This window comes from Hemicordylus capensis, chromosome 6 (genome assembly GCF_027244095.1).
Source record: "Hemicordylus capensis ecotype Gifberg chromosome 6, rHemCap1.1.pri, whole genome shotgun sequence".
Taxonomy (NCBI): domain Eukaryota; kingdom Metazoa; phylum Chordata; class Lepidosauria; order Squamata; family Cordylidae; genus Hemicordylus; species Hemicordylus capensis.
The window spans coordinates 139546398-139560369 of record NC_069662.1 but is presented as its reverse complement, the minus strand read 5'-3'; positions in this window follow the sequence as shown (position 1 = coordinate 139560369).

Below are 13972 nucleotides of genomic sequence, written 5' to 3'. Positions count from 1 at the left end.
GTAGTAGTTTACAGTGTTTTCACAGAACATAAAGCTCCACAGAATTACTGTGAATAATAACAAAATTAATTCCTGAATGTTTTTAAGCATTTTACATAAGATAAATTTGTATATTATCAAAAGAATCATGCTTATATTGTTAGAGACAGATTTGTAAAGAGAGAATAACTCTTGTCGGTGAACTGATACCTCTCAGGGATGCTCCTGCCATTACTTTTGAAAGGTGTTTTCTTAAGTGGCTCGCCTCAGGGTAAAGACAGTGGCTGACATTCAGAGCAGTCTACCATGGGTGCTCCTAACACTCACTGCTATGCAGTGCCACCCTCTGCTCTTTTGGAGTGCTGTGGGTGCTCCAAACATAATTGCAATCTTGCACAAGCCCACCCATGACATGTGCTGGTCAAGAAGAACACAGAACAATGTGGGGACTAGTGCTGCATAGTGAAAAATGTTAAGAGCACCCACAGTAGATGGCTGTGGATGTTGGCCAGTGGAAATAAGTTGGATCTGAGGGTTGGTGTTAGGGATGTGCAAACTGGTTCGAATTTGAATGAGAGGAGAGCTGGTCTTGTGGTAGCAAGCATGACGTCCCCTTAAATAAGCAGGGTCTGCCCTGGTTGCATATGAATGGGAGACGGGATGTGTGAGCACTGTAAGATGTTCCCCTTAGGGGATGGAGCCACTCTTGGAAGAGCAGAAGGTTCCAGGTGTCCTCCCTGACATCTCCAAGATAGGGATGAGAGAGATTCCTGCCTGCAATCTTGGAGAAGCCGCTGCCAGTCTGTGTAGACAATACTGAGCTAGATGGACCTGTGGTCTGACTCAGTATATGGCATTTCCTATGTTCCTATGTTCTTATGAAGTGGTTCGGTTTGAAGGTATGAACGTGAACCAAATAGGGCATTGAATTGGCAATGCCGGTCCAAGTTTGAACCAAACAGAGCCTGGTTCTATTTGAACCAGTTCAAAGGTGTGAGCCTTCAAAACTGGGTTGGGGTGATAGGCACCCATGGGTGCCAGCTACCACCCAAACCACAGAGCAATTGGACACTCCTGTGATTTTTAATGATTTTAATCCCCCCCCCATTTTTTGCATTCTTCCTATAGGGTATAATGGAGACATGAACCGGCCCATTATTCCATATGTAGAGCACCTAGGGGCACAAACCCGGGTGGGTGGTGGGCACCCAGGCGTGCCTACCCCCCCAAACCTCAAAGCAATCAGACACTCCTGCGATATTTAATGATTTTTTGGGAAGATATTTCCATTTTTTGCATTTTCCTCATAGGGAATAATGGGGATTTGAGGATGCCCCAACTGCGCCCCTAAGGGGGGTGGGCCTGTACACCAAAGTGGGTTTGGGTACAAGGCAGGCATGGCCACAACTTCCCCTGGGAGCCCCAAGCAGTTGGGGTTCATGTTTTTTTTTAAATTAAAAATGATTTTAGACTATTTCAATGAAATGAATAGGAATCCCTCCCCCATTCAGAAAAAGAACAGTGTGTGACCTGACCCTTAATTGCTGTGAACTCTCTGTGAACTCAGAGTTCACACCACTTGCTTTTTCCGATCAGAAAGTGGGCGAACACATCAAGCTGTATAGGACACTTTTGGAGCAGATGAGCCTCCTGACCCATCTCCTTTTTTGTGATGGGGGGCCTGTCCTTTTGCAGTGCCACCCTAAATATTGTTCTGGCCACAGTTAGAGCCGATACTCTAACTGGTCCAGGTACTTAACTAAGGCTGGGCCTCATGAGGGTTGTATCTACAGCACCACTCCCATATAAATATTGTATCCTGTGAGCCAGTTATTCCAGATATGCTCCACAGGTTTGCGCTTTGTGACCTCCTGTTCCTTGCCCTGTTCACCCTCTTTTGGCTTCACCTCTGGCTCCAAGAAGAGGAGGCTAAATATATCTACATATTTAGATATATAAATATATCTAAATATGTAGCCAGGGGTGCCTTTATCCAGCTTCAGCTGGTTTGCCACTTATGGCCTTTTCTCAACTGGCAGGCCCTGACAACAGTAACTCATGCCTTTGTTACCTCTGATTTAGATTACTGTAATGCGCTCTACCTAGGGTTGCCTTTGAAAACGCTTCGGAAGCTTCAACTAGTCCAGAATTGAGCGGCCCACCTCCTCATGAGTGGTCGTAGATTTGATAGTATCACACCTCTTTTATGGTCGCTTGCACTGCTTGCCTGTCTGCTTCCGGGTTCAATTCAAAGTGCTGGTTCTCACCTAAAAAACCCTTATGGGCTTAGCACTTGTATATCTCCTGGATCGCCTCTCTCAGCCGGTTGTATCCCATCCTGTGAGGTCTTCTCAGCTGGCCCTCCTTAGTGTCCCAGGCCCTGGTGTAGTGCATGTCCCGTAGGAGGGCCTTCTCTGTGGCAGACCCTCTTCTTTGGAACACTCCCCCTGCCGATACGTCCAGCCCCCTCCCTAGCTGCTTTTAAGGCCGTTCTTAAGACCTACCTGTTTCTCCAGGCATTTGCCCTCTAATTTTTTCAAATTTATTTATTTATTTATTTATTTATTTAAAAGTTTTTATTGGTATTGTTCTTGTTCATCGCCTAGAGTCTTTGAAGGAGGCGGTATCTAAGAAATTCTTAATAAATAAATAAATAAATATTCTTTCCTCCTTAGTTGACGGCAAGAAGTGCTGCCCCAGGGGCACCGTGATGGAACTGTATGGCACATGCTGGGGAGAGGAGGCAACCCCTGTAGGATAAGCTTCGCTAACCCCACTGTTGGCACCCTGCACTTTTGAGTAATGCATTACTGTGCCAAACTGGGAGCAAGACCCATAAGGGGAGGCACCTCTTCACACCAGGCTGGGCATGCCCATTGAAGGCCAGGCCTGGGAAGCCGGTGGCCAACACTGCCCAAACCCTGTTGCTTGATAAGAGATGCCTGTAAGGGGGCCCATAGGCCACAACCCAAATTGCCCAACAGGCACACAGTTTGTGTCGCTGCCCACAGGCAGCCCAGCCAAAACCGTTGGTTGGCTGGCACAACCTGCGGGACCGGGAACTAGCATCATCAGTGGCATGACTGAAGCAGGAGTTGCTGGCACAGGTGTCGGGTGCACCACATCCGGGGTTCCGTCGTTAGGACAATCAGTGCCTCTCTCAAGCGCTGCCAACCAGTGTTCCCTCTAACAGGGATTCCCAGAAGTTTTACTTATTTATTTCTTTAGCATATTTTTGTACCAGCCACAACCTGCATCTCTGGGCAGTTTACAGTTAAAAACATCAATTAAACAATTAAAAACATTTAAACATTAAAATCATTAACAAAATAGAACACCCTGGTTGACTACAATTCCCATAATCCCCAGCCAAAGGCATTGCAGCTGGGGATCCTGGGAGTTGTAGTGAACAGCATCGAGTAATCCTTGTTAAGAGGGAACAGTGCTGCCAACCTATCAGAGAGAGCACACATAAGTTCTGCTTTTTGCCCACTCCAGATGGCCTAGAGGGCCCTGTGCCACCATCTTTGCCACACTTCTTCTCTCACTTGAGGACTTCCAAATGAGTAATTAGAGCCTAGTCTTCACTCATCATCTTCTTTGGATGAAGAGGAAGATACCTCATCATCTAAAGAAGACAACTGATATTTACTATCAATAAAAGAAGACAACTGATATTTACTAAGCTTATAAATAAGCATAAATAATATACCTGCAGGGCTCTTCCCTTGTGTAGAAATACTTAAGAATGTTCTTTAGTAAATATTTGGCATTTTTCTTGGCATCAGGTTTGTGGATATAACTGCCTAATATTAATCTCACGGACAGTACAAAATGCTTTTTTGTTTAAAAAGAAGAGCCGCTGACTTGAAATACTTTGTTGGTTTTGCTCTCCATTTCAGTATAAAAAACAAAACAAAACAAAATCCTCGAAGTGGTTTACACAGCAAAAGGAATGAGAAGTTAGATCCCTGTCCCCAGAGGCCTCACAATCTAAAAGGGGACACAAGAGAGACTTCAGCAACAGCCACTGGGAGAAATGCAATGCTGGTTTTCAAATGGACAGTTGCTCACCCCCTGCTAGGTATATAGTGCAATGGCTAAATGTAAAAAAATATGCTGAATCATTCACTATTTCCTAAAGCCTGAGATTTGGCAAAAATGTTGTCAGATATATATTTTATAAATAGAAAATAAGAATTCCCACACCAAAAATCAAATATGGTGGCTAAAATACAATATGGTGGTGCTGGAAAATCTAAAGCATGTAAAAAGATCATTAGAATCATTCTCATAGTGACACGGTCCTGAGATATAGCAGAAATGTTGTCAGATATTTTGGTGGGCAATCCAAAAATCAAATAGGATGACCAAAAAAATAAAATAAAAATGGTGCCGCGTAGACCAGACTTCTGAGGCAGGCAGACACACATTCGTAGATCAACTCTCCCTGGAGAAGTGGTGCCATTTGGAGCTCTCCCTGGAAAAATGGACCTCAAAATGGCCCTTGAATAACTCAGATCGATTTGGGTTGAACTGGGGGTGATTTTCTTTGACCCCAAATCAGGCTCTTTATTTTGAGGGTGACTTGATTTGAGGTCGAATCCCCAAATTTCCTCCTATTTGACCCAAATTGATTTGAGGTTGAATAGAATTGAACATCCCTAATGGCGACATACTTGGTTTCCACATGCAAAACCTTTTGTATTAATATTTTTTATTCATTATACATTCATGATGATTTACACATTTGTCCATGCCAAAAATACATTAACATTGAGTTTCTCACAAATTATGTGATATAAGCTTAATCTCATGTAACACAGTTAGCACAAACACAGTTTTATAGGTGCCATTTCTGATTTCTAATCCTTTTTAAATTAATATTTGGGATTTATACAACATTCATGCCAAATTCCTTGCTTCAATGAAAAAATGAATGATACCGTCCACTATCTGTTCCACTAATAAGAGAACCTCCACTTTAAAAGGTGCATCTTTGCACAATTAGGGGATTGAGCACTGGGCTCCACTGCACTTCTGAGGTTCCCCCAACTCTAATTGTGCTTTCAGAGGATGCCAAATGCCACCTTACTTCTTAAATCCCTATATATTTTTCTAACAGTGGAACTCTAACCTTAATGTCCTGATCCTAGTTGTCAGTAGTCTTGGATTGTCGCTTCTGCATTCGAGTACTCATTTTTTCATCTCTTCAGTGTTTTTTCCCCAGCTCCTGATTTTATTTTATTCTATTTGTAAACTGCCCCAAACTTCCAAACTTCTAGGCGGTTTACATCAACATAAAACAAATTAAAATGTTAAAATTAAAATCGTAAAACAATTTTAAAACCACAAGTCTAGTTAAAAACTTGGGTGAATAAATGTGTCTTTAGAGACTTTTAAAAAGTTTTCCGAGATGGGGAGTCTCTTATTCCAACAGGGAGGCTCTTATTTCAACAGAGTCTCGGAGAGGCAACAGAGAAAGCCTGTCCCTGTATAGCCACCAGACAAGCTGGTGGCAACTGCAGACAAATCTCTCCAGATGATCTCAATAGGTGATGAGACTCATAGTGAAGGACACATTCTCTTAAATTCATCATTCCATTGATGATTCCATTCATCCTTCAGAGAATTGTAAAGTTAGAAGAGGGGTTCTTTATGGATTGGAATGATTTTGAGGCTTGATTAATAATTCTGTAGCTATGAGCATTGTTTCTTTCCACTGATAGACAAAGTATGCATCATCAGTCTTTATGACATAATTGAAGCTTGTGATGGAAGAAATTGTGTGGTTTATTTTTTTGGACATTGTAGTAGTGCGTTGCGCTTTTTATAACTGGAGAGATTCTGCTTCCAAAAAATGGGTAAGAGGGTTTGTGCTTCGTGTGCATGTTTATGTGCCAAATTCAGGCGTCATGCAAGAAAGACAAGACATCCCTGCCAAGTGGGCACCTTTTGAAGTGGTGGATCTGTTACATTTAGGAGGGGGACAGCAACTGTCTCTGTTCAACCCCATTGCATTGTCTCTCCAGTGGCTGTTGCTGCTTTTCACCTTGTGTTTATTTTTAGATGGTGGAGTCCTTTGGGGCAGTGAACTTACTATTAAAAACATAATTTTTTTTTTAGGTAAACTGTTTTGAGAACTTCTGTTGAAAGTATAATAAATAATAATTAATAAATTTAAGATTGCTCAAGGAGCTGTTAGAGACCATAGAATTATCTTGTTTTAAAGAACAGTAGCTTATTACTTGAGCAAATGGCCTGAATTTCACTTGGTGGAAAGTATGCAAAAGCACATTAATCTCTTACAAATCAGACAGGGTCAAGGACCCAAGTGGAAGGGCTCAGATGAAATAATACCGAAGCAGACATTACACACACCTTCACCCTGCTGACCCGTTTCATGATATCATGCACTTAAATTGTGTAATTATTCAGGTCATTACAGAGCACCATAGTTTTCAGTTTTATGTGGTGGGAAAAGTTCCCATAACTCTCGTTTCTAGAGATTTAGCTACTGTGATCCAAAGAAGGTAGGGATCGGGAGGTAGTGCAAAACTATGCTGTGTCTTGAAAAAAGAGAATTCCACGTAGTTTTGTATTGCATGGACATTTGTGTTTGTTGTCTTGAATGAAAATGCTAAATAACATTCAAGACTAAATTCTTTAAACAATATTAAGGTAACATAGTCCATCTCCTCACATCATCTCTTTCTATATGAGCTTTATTTAACTGAAAACACTTAAAGCCATGACAGTTTGCTTTTTTGGCGTGGTCTGTTATTTGAAACAGACACTTGCTATGGTTGTGTAGCGCAAACAAATATGTTCATGTTAGCCTTAAAGTGATAAAATGTATGTTTATGTATTGTCCTGCATAACACCGAAATAGTGAAATCTGTGGTGAGAATCAATGTCTAGTTATTTGTATTGTTTTGTTGTAAACCACCCAGAGACTTGTGTTTTGGGCGATATACAAATATGTTAAATAAAATAAATAATAAGCATCATGGGTGGGTGGCAGGCAGTAGCAGCTTTGAAGGCAAAGAAAGAGAATGTACTTTTTCTTGGGAGAACATGGGGCAACTTCTTCAGTGAAGGCAGACTTTCACGTTTCAGAGTCTTTACTCTTTAAAACAAATATGTGAACATGAAACCTTTCTTACCTACCGTAGAAAATGCAAGTGGTTCTAAAATTTTCTCTTGCATTCTAACACCAGGGCATTTTCCAGATTACGCATTGCCACAGTTTCGCAATGTGTCCGCTATGTGTCCTTCTGTATTGCCTGTGTTTTGACATCAAAGTCATTGTGCTGTCAGCAGGGAGCTGTTCATATTTCCCATGCCTTGTTTCGGAATTTATTGATGGTTTTTAGCCCTACAATGTTCTAAATGCATTGTAGGAAAATATTTCCTGTATTTTTCCATTGTAGGAGGCTTGCCCCATCATTTGTGCATTGCAATGAAGTGTTGTGTGAATGGTTCAAATCACAATGTGACGATTTGGTCACTTACTTAAGAGAAAGCCCTTTGAGCTGAATCATTTACTTCAATCCCATTTGGTTACTGCATTTGTTTACCGATTCCCCCCTGCCCCGATTACTGCAAGCAAGGAAGCCCAGTGAACTGAATCATTATTTATTTTTACAGCCCCTTTCTACTCCATTACGTTCTATTTCTTATTATTTCTATTTTTTTTTGCTTATTTCTTATTTTTTATTATTCAAAGGGGGGACAGTGGGTGGGCAGGCTTTTCCAGAGAGATTCCAGAGGTGGGAGAGAGCGCGGGTAATCAGGCAGTAAAGCTCGGCACACTGATTAAAACCTGGCCCCCTCCCCTTGATGAGGCTGTTAGAAAATGCAAACATATTTCTAAAGGCTTGCGAAGCAAACCAGTTGTCTGGCACGTGGAGTCCTTGTTGCCAGAAGGTTGGAGGGTTGTAGCTGCTGCAGCCGTCCTCTCTCCTCAGGAGAAGGTCCAGCAGGAGGGAAGCAGCCGAGGGCGATGGCGGAGAGGAGAAAGTTGCCTCGCTGTTGCAAGGCTCCCCGGCCTTAGCAAGGCTCTGCCTGGGATGCCGACTGAGGAGGAGTGGCGGAGGGTGCTACCACTGCCCCCAGCATCCCCAGTGGGGGAGCTGAGGGGCCACTGGCCACCACCGCCATGGAAGAGAGCACCCACCTAAGTGTGCCAGTTCCTCTCTTCCCACCTTCCAGGCTCGCCACAGGATTTCCTTTCATTCCCCCATTTAAAAAATAATATATTTTAAAAATGTATTCCTGGAATCAAAAGGATGCGATGACAATTTTTTTTTGGAACGGTGCTTCCCCCTGCTGGTGGATTAGTGCAAGGCAACAGAAATTATATATCTATATCTATATCCGCTGGCGGATTAGTGCAAGGCAGCTGAAATTTCATCTATCTATCTATCTATCTATCTATCTATCTATCTATCTATCTATCTATCTATCATCACATCATACACACTCCACAATCCTATTGGCCCAAATGGAGCAGGAAGAGGGGCAGATAAATGTGTTTCAAGGATAATATGGACACTCCTGCCTGGAAAATACGTTGCAGTGGATGGAAAATATGACTGGCCACCAGCTTACAACTCTTGTTTTGAAACTGTTGCATTATTCTGGCACACTTTGCAATGCATTAACTGTTGCATATCTCATAGTCTGGAAAATGCACTTGCAATGGAAATATCCTGTAACTAGGATATTTGAAAGCTGGTTTCTTACATTATTACATTTCTTCGGGAAGGTTCACACAACTGCCAGTATACCAGCAAGCTGGTAGTTTCTTGATAAAATATCAGGACATGAGAGCGCATGCTTCTGTTGAGCGTGATGACTGAACCCACCCATATACTGAGTCAGACCATTGGTCTATCTAGCTCAGTATTGTCTACACAGACTGGCAGCAGCTTCTCCAAGGTTGCAGGCAGGAATCTCTCTCAGTCATATCTTGGAGGTGCCAGGGAGGGAACTTGGAAACTTCTGCTCTTCCCAGGGCGGCTTCATCCCCTGAGGGGAATATCTTGCAGTGCTCACACTTCTCGTCTCCCTTTCATATGCAACCAGGGCAGACCCTGCTTAGCTATGGGGACAAGTCATGCTTGCTACCACAAGACCAGCTCTCCTCTCCTAAGAGAGAGAGGAAGGCAGGAGCTCGCCTGCATTCCCTAACAGATGGACAGCTGCCGTTCTCCCCTCCGCCACACTGCATGCCCACACAGCAGCGGAGGGAGATGCTGGGAGCAGGAGGACTTTCCCTACTCCACATCCCATGGTGCCCCAGAGCACAAGTGTGGCTGCTCCACCCCCCCCCCCAGACTCACTGCCAGAAATGGCTGTGGGCCAGAGGAAAGCCATTTTAACCCAGCGGCAGTTGCCCAGGCAATCATCAGACTTCTGTGAAACACTGGCTAAAAACATGGGCTTGGCGCTGGGGCAGCGCTGGGATCAGGCTTGGAGCCCACACACATTCTAGCCTAGACGGGGCTGCCCTAGCTGCACATGGGAATACCCTTCATGAGTCCATCTATCCCCATGCTGTCTATTCTGAATCGCAACAACTCTCTACTGCCTCAGACAAGGGTCTCTTTAGACATTATGATTTGATTTGATTTGATTTGAATACCGCCCTTCCAAAATGGCTCAGGGTGGTTTACAGTTGACATGAAACATTCTTTAATTGACATGAAACATTCTTTAATTGGAAATGCTGGGACTTTCTGCATGCAGAGCGTGTGCAGTGCTGCTGCTGCTGCTGAGCGATGGGTCCTTGCCTGTTCAGAGTGTTCTTCTTCTTCATCATCATCATCATCATCATTATTAATAATAATAATTTGATTTCTATACCGCCCTTCCAAAAATGGCGCAGGGCGGTTTACACAGAGAAATAACAAATAAATAAGATGGAACCCTGTCCCTAAAGTGCTCACAATCTAAAAAAACCCCATCAGATAGACACCAGCAACAGTCACTGGAGGTACTGTGCTGGGGGTGGATAGGGCCAGTTACTCTCCCCCTGCTAAATAAAGAGAATTACCACGTTAAAAGGTGCTTCTTTGCCCAGTTAGCAGGGGTGACCCAGTTAGCAGGGCATTATGTAGTCAATGTAGACAGAGTCTGCTTTTCTGGGACTAGGATGCAAATGCTCTATGTAGCATATCTGGTCTCTTCATCACTTTGGTTGGGCACATGAAGTTGGAGGAAGTGAAAAGGAGAATGAACCCAGTAGAATGTAGCAGCCATGACATTGATGTGAGAAAGGATGATTAATTTTTAAAATCTGCATGGGTTATCTATCTTTGTAGGGTCTGTTATTGTGAGGAAGAAAAAGTAAGTCCTTTTTGCCTTTTTTGCTGAGGAAGTTGTGGGTGGAGATATGAACCAGTCTGGTTAAAACTAAGGCGATTAAGCAGACCTTGAGCAGAACTGATGCAGCTGGGGAGCTTTGTATGAGATCCACTAATTTCCCTTGTTGATTTACATTTCATAGGAACACAAGAAGCTGCGGTATGCTGAGTCAGACCATTGGTCTATCTAGCTCAGTATTGTCTACATTGACTGGCAGCGGCTCTCCAGGGTTATGGGCAGGAATCTCTCCCACCCTAACTGGAGATGCCAGGGATAGAACCTGGGACTTTTTGCATGCAAACAGATGCTCTACCACTCAATTATGGTAATATTTCAGAGCAGATATTAGTGTGATTATGCATTCACTTGTTGTAACTCATTCTAATGAAAATCAGGGCAGAACCTGTTTAGCAAATGGGACAATTCATGATTGCTACCAGCTCTTCCTCCCCAATTTGGGTGACCACTCCAAAGCAGTTGCCAATTATGAACAATGCATATGGAAGTCTTTGGGTATAAGATTCATGTGTGAATGTTCCTTCAATTGAGGTGGATTTGTTTGCAGATATATAATGGACAGCTAAATGGAGGACATTTTCAAAATATAAATAGCTTAAGACAGGGTTTCTTAATCTTGGGCCCCCAGATGTTGTTGGACTACAACTCCCATCATCCCCAGCCACAAAGGCCATGTTTGGGGATGATGGGAGTTGTAGTCCAATAACATCTTGGGGCCCAAGGTTAACAAACCCTGGCTTAAGATGGTCTTGAATTCTAGCCTTTATGTGTCACAGATTGTGTGTTTGGCCTAATATTTGCCTTAATATTTAAAAGAACTTTTACTTAACACTTAGTATGTTGACAGTTAAATTAAAAGGTGTGGAAAATTGCAAATGTGTTCTTGACACGTTGCAATAGAAAAACACACATTATTTTGTTTTTTGCAGCTTCCATGAGGTTGATTGCAACTTTTTTTTGCTTTTATTAAAGGAATATTCTTATCACTTATGCCTGATTATTGTTTTCAGCTGCTTAAAAATTGATGCCCTTAAAAAAAAAACTAGCCTCATAAGTATGAATATGAAACTCTACAATCCCCTATGTATCCTGAATTTCTAGCCAGAGTTGGGTGACATTGACTGTGGAGTGGTTTAAATTACTAGCACAGTGAAGTGGGATTGCTGCATGCGAGATTTAAAAGTGTGTTAGGAAATGAAATGAAGCTCCAGCTTGGGAAAGGTATGTATAAATAAGATTTGACATTTCCCTCTTCTGCCTCCTGGCAAAGCCTCATGCCATTTTGATTTACAGATTATTATCTTTGGGGTTTTGATGAGACTTAAAACTCTCTACTCTTGCTCTAGAAAAATCCACCAAGTACAGATTCAAACCAGCCTCTGGCATTAGAAAGTTTTTTTTTAAAAAACTGAAAGGCTGCTCTGACTTCCTATGAGATCATCAAAAGAGATAAAAGCCTAAAACCTCATCAAAGTTATGCCCTTGGCCCTTTTAGAAATTAATTTTCTGGTGATAGTCTGAATATATAAACATTAATAAATAAATAAGCGTTTCGTTTGAAAGAAGAATTTGTCTTATCTTGTTATTTGTAGCCTATTCTTGATGGCATTTTATATATCTTATTATCTGTAGTCCCTTATTCTTCCTCTTACCTTCAGAAAGTCATAGACATGCTACACTTATCTTCACCATTTCTGCTTTCCCCAGTGATGGGGAATGTCTGTCTTTCTTTGAGACCAGCTGCCTTCATCCTTTTAAAATCCCTCTTCAAACCAACTTCTTGAAAGCTTTCTGCATGGACTGGCTGGCTTAGTGCTGGCTGCTATCAGATCATTCTGTACTATTCATTGTTTAAATGGTGTGTTCTTATTTTCATTTATAGGTCACCATGTCCTCCCCACTCCCTGAGTAGTGCCCTGCCGATTTAGTAGTACCATTAAAAACCTGCTTGTCAGGGCAGTTTTGCTTCTCCTTTTAAGCTAAGCACCTACTAGTGCATTGTTACTGCTAAATAGCAGAGGTGGTGTTGGTTTTGAAGATTTTTTCTTTTGTAGGGGTGGGGAAAATGTGTAACGCTTATCGGCTGACATACCGCGTAAGGGTATCCAGTAATGTTGTGTGAATTATTTTAAGCAGTGTGTTTTAGACGGTGTTTGTTTTATGTCTTTTAAAACTTGTTGTGCACCACCCAGAGCCTTTGGATGGGGCAGACTATAAATGTAATAAATAAATGATGTAAAATATGTTACACAAAAGTATGCTAATTGGAAATAATGTATTTACTCATGTGTAACATCTGCATAATTTTTATGTTTGCACAGTTTGAATAATTTGTGCAAAGTGTAGATGTGCAAGTTACTAGGCTGACACACTCTTGAGTAATATATCAGCCATTGCTTTATTTTGCTGAAGGTACTTTTGGAGAAATCTAGTAACAAGTCCAGTTTCTATATATCTATGTACTGTTTGATCTAAGATCATAAATAAACAACTAACTATCTATATCTATGTAAGTAAAAGGTCTGTGTGTGCAGGCTTTATATCGGCAGTAATTTGTTTGATATTAGTGGAAGTTTATCAAAGTTAGTAAAAACTCAACTGAGCCTTGCATTTTACAACTAAAAATTTAAGAACACCATACATGTGTACTATGGATAGTGTTGCATTATATTCTTTCATGGACCTCAGCAAGATCTTTGGCTGAGATTCTTTTTTATTTGTGCTGACCTTTCTGTACTCTGGTGAATCCACCATTCATGCTGACCACTTGAGTCTCTTTGTTGGCTTGAAGAGATCATATGCACTCATTTGTTACCTTATTAAAAACCCATAGATGAATCTTTTGAGTTTTAATTGATTAAATCTGCATATGAATAAAACAATAACTTCAAAGGAAATAGAGCATGCTTCCTTTATCTTTTTATGACCCATGTACTTGTTGCAGCAAGGTCCAGCTCAGAAGAGGCATTCCCTCCTGTATGATAGAGAATGGAGAATGCCTCTTCTAAGGTAGTACTTCCCACCTGCCATTTTGAACAGGTACTTATATTAAAATCATTTTTTTTAAGTGCAGTTCAATTAGATCAGCTCTTTGGTTGATCATTAGTTAAATCCATTAATCAGATGTTCTGTTATATATTCCACTGGTGGATTAATGAAATTCTGATTTATTAATATGTTAGATTATTTCCAGTGTTGCAGCCTATTAGTTACGTCCTGCATATCTTGGGCTTTTAACTGAAATTAATTTTACACTGTTTAATTGTATTTATCTTATGGGTTTTTTTTAACCTTTAAAGCTGTGGAATTGATTTAATTGTTTTTACTCTGTTTTATATTGTGCACACCATCTAGAGTTACACATATCAGGTGGTATATAATCTCCCCCAGCTCCAAAAACTCGACAGTGAAGGGAATCCAGGTTGCATGCGTGCGTGTTGCATCCTCCCCTCCAATTAGTAAATTGTTCATTTTGCTTGTATACAAAATCCGTTTTATTGCCTTTTTTGTGTGCTCAACTTTTAGATTAAAAGTAGATGCGCTATGGCGTGATCCAGTCTGTGTTGTGCTAATCTCTACAAAGCTCAGGTGAGAAATAGATTTC